The following is a 6,001-nucleotide window of genomic DNA, read 5'->3' as shown; positions in this document are numbered from 1 at the left end:
CACACTATAGGGAAAGTACATGTGGTGTTGTAGGTATAAATGTACTATGGAACACACCAAATTTGAAAAACAAACTCACTATGCCAGCATAAACAAGTGAAAGGGATTGACTGCAGCTCTCATAACTTCAGATCATTACCATCAGAAATTAATGGCCAGTACCTCTCCCAGTCTAAAAGAATAAAAATGTTGTCTGTATAACCAAAACACAAATGGGATATTTTAGCTATTTTTCAGTGGAAGATAGGCAGGATCCATTCAGCAGTCAGTGCTGAAGTGCAGCAGAAGGATTCCTTTTGAAGTGTTTAATAATAATGAGCATTTCCACATGAACATCAGTTAAAACTATTTCATCACTGAGAGATAATTTCTGCATGTAGTGGACTAAGGTACACTGTGGCACTGGCAATGCTGAGAACATTTGAAGAAAGAATCTGTTGGTGCTTTCCTTGCTCCACAGATACAATGTGTTCTCTCTGGAAAAGAGACACCTTGCCCTTGGATGTGAGCACCCAGAACTGTGTGTTTTTCTTTTGCAAGAGTCCAGCTGACACTCCCATTGCCCTTGGCACAACTAGAAGCTGTATTTCAGCTACCCAATCCATTCACAAACTCCTAAAAATTCTGAGAACAGACAACAGGATATTTAAATTACGTTGCAGACATTGTTGCGATGTCTGCATCAGTATCAGCAAAGTCAACAGGACCTCAAGACAGCTTAGAAGAAAACCAATGTCTATTTATTGTCTCCTCTGAAAATGTTTATTTTGGTTGTTTGGGGGGGGGTTTTGACACCACTAGGGTAAGGTTCATTTTTCCTTGCTTCAGCTGTGTGAAATCAAACAACAATCAGCAACAATAAATATCTGATTCTTTCCACTCTATGTCAGGTTGGATGGATTAGTTGGTTCACTGGAGGTTTCTGTCTCTCTCCAGTGACTATACAAGGAATGTAGGTGGTTGGTGTTTACAACTACAATCAAATTTGTGTGTCCTAGGTGAAAAAAAACACAGGCCTTCCCTTCAAAAATCCCTTTTTAGAGCTTTTCAAAGTTTTTCATTAGATTTTTTTTAATTGAAATTAGTATATAGGAATGAACTAGGAGTAATCTTAAATCAGACACAATATGACCCTTCATTTCCTGCTATAATCTTATTTTTCATTCCTTTACTCAAATGAAGTAAAGGTTCTGGTTTACTTTTTATAATGGAAATGACGGTAGCAAATCCATGCACACAATACAATATTTTTTGGCAAAGATAAAATAAATTTAAAGTATATCAATTTTTAGAAGAAAAACATATAGAAGAAAATCTCATTTTAATTGGATGTAAATTTGGTGCTCTGTCTTCTTAGTCCAGTACTTTCTAGCCTGACAGCAAACTGCTAATCTGTTAAAAACATCTGTATGCTAGGGAGTAGTACAGATTTCTTCTTTAAATCTTTGATATTCTTCCCCTGATTTAGGGAACTATAGAAGGAACACAGTTAAAAGTTTACCCATTAATTTAGAAAACACAGGACAGCATTGATTCTACTAGCACTGCTACCCTAGTACCCCGATGTGAGTGGGTACTTTAATTAAATGATGGTTAGAGGGTGAATTTGAATTCTCAGTGAATCCACAGAGAGTCTACTGCAGGAAGGTCTTTACTGGCAGAATGCCTACATCTCTCTAGGAGATGAGATGTAAGGACTAGTGAGGCTCTCAGGCCAGGCCAACTTCTCAGCATACATTTTGGGCTGGATACAGAGCTGTATTAATGCCCCTCTCGTGCTTTATAACCTGGGTTAATAATCACCCCCACTACTCAGACATCACTGAGAAAAATGCTGTGTCCTTTGGCAGCAGCTGCCTCTCTCTGACAGACATGAGAAGCAGACACCTGAGCTGAAAAGTGACAGAACTTTTAAGTAGTTATTGATAGTTTGCATAAGAATCTGTTTTTTGAAGAATTCTGTGAAAGGAAACTGGATTGCAGAGGTGGCAGCTGGCAAACTCCCAGAAGTGTACATCCAACAGGCAGTTCTGAGTTCACGCTATTTACAGATTTTTTAGAAGTTAGCCCAGCAGCTAGGAGTACGTGCATGTCTATGCATGTTTTGGGGTTTCTAAATGTACCTTTGAGGCTGATAATAGCATCCATTTATCCTGTATCTACTGACCTCTGTGCTTATTTAGCCTTTATGATGTACTATCATAGCCTGCTCTGCACAGCTGGGATTCAGCAAATCTATCTTAAGAAGGAAGGTTCCTTGTCTTGGCTTTTGCTGCATGGTTAACAAAGAGAGACAGTCACCTGTGGAGGATGCTTGTTCTGTTATAAAGGAGATGACACAATACAGAGGATGGTTTACTCTCTCCTTCAGCCCTTCTCTTTCCAGGAAAGGAAGAGAAACACTGTGGGTTCACCTTGATAGCTGGGAAATAGGTATTTCATGTGAGTTCAAGGTTATCAAAAGTAGCCACAAAAAGTTAGCCTGCATGCTGCAAGATCTACAGGAGGCTGGTGTCCTCCTAGGTGCCAGCTCTAAATCAACCAATCCGTGCTTTGCCTGACTAGCTGGCACAAGGACATGAGGAGCCCAGGACCTCTTTTGCCAGTAGAGTCTAAGGTGTGAATGCAGGTAGCATAAGCTTTCTGATTCTCTGAGCCAAGGAAGGATGTACTTCTGGTCCTTAACACTGGTATCAGAATCGCTCTGAAGAACCAAAACCAAACCAAACAAAAAGACCTCGTGTATCCTGGAAAACCAGCATGTGCTGAGCTAGGACTGGAAGAGCTTAAGGGCACCACCCCATGGCTTGGCTGCTACAGGGCTGTCCATGCACCAGTGGTGGGATGGAGGCCTTTGTCTCCTGGGGAAAGGTTGCTTGCTCCTCAGAAGTTTTCAATGATATGTAGAAAGCATCTCCAGGAGAATCTTTTTCTCCGAAAAGCCAAGTGAAAAATCTTTCTCCATTTACTGTTCCCCTTTCTACCCACTGCATAATATACCAGATAATATTATTATAACATTCCAGTGGTTCATCTGACATGCACAAATATGTCAGAAGCTTTTGAGATGAATGTAGCGAGCACAGACTCAGTGATCAAGAAATTGCAGAAACTGTCAGACTTCAGAGATTAGGTTTGACTGGTTCGTAATCTTAGACAAACATAAAATTCACTCAAATTTAAGGAAGCTTTCAGCCCACATTTGCTGAAAAATAACTTAGTTGTAAAAAAAAAAGGAATTTTCATCCAAGGTTCTTTTCAGTTTTTGTCTCACATCAGTCAATATCTAAACCAGAAATATAGTTGTAAAAGAGTGGAAGAAGTACTTTGAGAATTTAAACCAAAACAGAAGTTTGAAGGGAGAAGAAAAACCTCAAATGAAACCAAAACAGCCCACAACTCCAAGAAGAATATGATATAATAGCAAAGTCATTTATTTGTTACTTTTAGTCTTTGTGGCACACTAAAAGCCTTTTAATTCCTTTGAAAACTTCACTGTGCAAAAAAATTGTCTTATTTTCAGTTGTTCTTGACAGTCTCAGATTCTATTAGACTGAAAGGTAATGCCCCTTTGAAGGACTTCTGCATGCGTATCTGTTACAGAAAGATTTAATTTGCTCAGCCTTCCCCTGTATTCACTACATAAAACTATATTAATTAATGTGTATTTAGCCAGGAGAGTTTCTTTTTTCAGCAACAAATCGCAGTGGACATGAGGATCCTGGCACCATTGCTGCTGGTGTTACACTAACACTATGCTACACTACTTAAGGCAGTGTCAGTGTAATAAAGCAAGGGCAAGTTTGGCTTGTCTTTCTCCATGATTCAGGACTTGTAAAACAGATGGTTTCTGGAATTTTGTTTTGACACAAAACATGGTGATGGAAGATTGACTTACACACAAAGTTTTACACACAAACTTCTTTCAGTAATGAAGAATATTGTATTTGAGAAAGTAACAAGAATATAATCCAACACAGCTTAAAACTGAACAGAAAAAGTAATGATAATTCTGACACTCATAAAGTCATTAGGTATCTGAATAGAACAATTCATCATCTATTTTTATCTGATATTTCTTTAAACAGGTTATAACAGAGTCTTTTCTTCCTGCTTCTATGCTGCCTTTCTGTAAGATAAGTTATGGTGACTTAGTCATCATTTTCAGAATTAATTTAGTCCCTTTTAACACTGACTAGCAGCACCACCAGAGGCAAGCGGAGACGCCAGATAGGATTTTCCCTGTTGATTTTGCCACCTCACACCAGTGAATCAAATCCCATAAAAAGCTGACAGATTAAACAGTGTGCTGGTATGGAGACAGGTCTCAGGTCCTGGGAAGAGCAGTAATGCACATATTTCCTTGTCATTTAAGTCAGGCAATAAACACACACACACAAAGGTGAAAGCTAATCCCTTAACAGTTTTCTCTATGTGTGTCCTTCAATATATACTTGGTGGTCTCTCCACACTGAAGAAATGCAAGCCCACTGTCACCAAGAGCAGAGCCACATTGGTCAGGACCCAACATTTTCAGTAGATAAGCAAAGATATCTCAAAAAGATAATCAAAATCATACCAGATCTGTAGTGACCTCAATTTCACTTAAATTTCAGCTAGCAGTATTTGGCTCTAAATAGCATGAGATAAGAAGAAATGGAATTTTTTTCTGGAGCTATTTTAAGGGCAATGACTACTATACATAGAGTCAGAGTAAGTGGCTGAAGTTAAATTTAAACGACAGACATATTTTTGTTTTCCTGTTTCCAAATAGAGTCTCATCTGCTCCTAAGCCTGAACAACAGAAGAAAAAAGAGAAAAACATAGTAAAGAATGCCATCCTTCTGCAAACAAAACCAAGGCCTTTCAATGTAGAAGGCAACACCAAAGGAAGACCAAACTGTGTTTGGTTTTAGCTATTTTGATATTGAAGGACAAAGTTTATTTCTGAGTCTTGCCTAAAAAATGGGCGTAAATTCAGGTCTTCCAGAATTTGTTCTTTTCTAAAGCAGGTCTAAAGCACTCTCACTGGTGCCTGGCCTCTCTAACTGTACAGGAAACTATTGCTTAAGTGAATGAGGCTAATTTATGGAAAATTCAGTATGCTTGTACAGAAAACCTTGCTAAGTTATCCAGGTGTGGGCTTTGGAGCAAATAACATAAACACTGAAATGTTCCATATCACTGCAGTACAATTAAATTTGAAAATTCAATCAAACTGGACTTAAAGGCGCTGTAATGTTAGTATTTATAATGTTGGTGTAGAACTTAAACTATTTCCCATTCTGTCTATTCTGCATTCTACAGAAAACCTCTATGCGTGCTGTTTCTTAGAAATATTTATTTCTCAGACGAAACCAACATGCAATCTCTGGTACCTATTTTTTTATTTTTTGTTTGTGGAGTACCCATTCTCTGTAACAAAAACACACATTAGAAGGTGTTTTTATTTACTTCTACCTGAAAGGTGTTGTAATGTTCGAAGAGCCATCTCACAAGTCACGTGTAGAGAAATTTAAAATTCGGTTGCCATGCTAACAGGAAGTCACTCAACTAAGTCCAGTAAAACAAAAGTGCATAAATTACATTTCTGGTAAAAAACAGGGAAATAATAGATTAACACATCCGTAGGTTTGGACAACTGTAGCCACAACTACAGTTGTGTCCCTTGGTAGAGTGCTGAATTTCTGTCGGCATTTAAACCTCCAGAGCATCAGCTGCTTCCTCCCAAGAAGACCATAGCCTCTCTCCCACCACCTCAGGAGTCAGGGCCTTGCCCGTGTAAACCCCACGCGGGGATGAACCCACCAGCCCCTTCCTATTGTCCAGGAACCACTTCACCCTGCTCTGCTCCTGCCATCTGCATCTCGCCGTCCTCCAGGTCCCTCCTGGGGGCTTCCTGACAGGATGCCCGCCTTCCCTGGAGGGTCCCTGCGGACTGCGCCGGCGGGGAGCGAGGTCCCCTCGGGGAGACACGCCTGCGGGGATACCGCAGCTGCGG

At 39.7% G+C, this 6,001-nt stretch overlaps 1 protein-coding gene across 2 annotated transcripts in view; it reads right to left on the bottom strand.

Annotated features, from left to right (window-relative positions):
* The window catches only part of TRPC4 (transient receptor potential cation channel subfamily C member 4), a 132,968-nt gene that overhangs the window by 126,163 nt on the left and 804 nt on the right, over positions 1 to 6,001 (bottom strand). The window lies entirely within an intron of this gene.

This window comes from Corvus brachyrhynchos, unplaced genomic scaffold (assembly GCF_000691975.1).
Source record: "Corvus brachyrhynchos isolate BGI_N302 unplaced genomic scaffold, ASM69197v1 scaffold103, whole genome shotgun sequence".
NCBI lineage: Eukaryota > Metazoa > Chordata > Aves > Passeriformes > Corvidae > Corvus > Corvus brachyrhynchos.
Note: the sequence above shows the minus strand (reverse complement) of the source record. Positions and strands in the feature narration are given on the sequence as shown.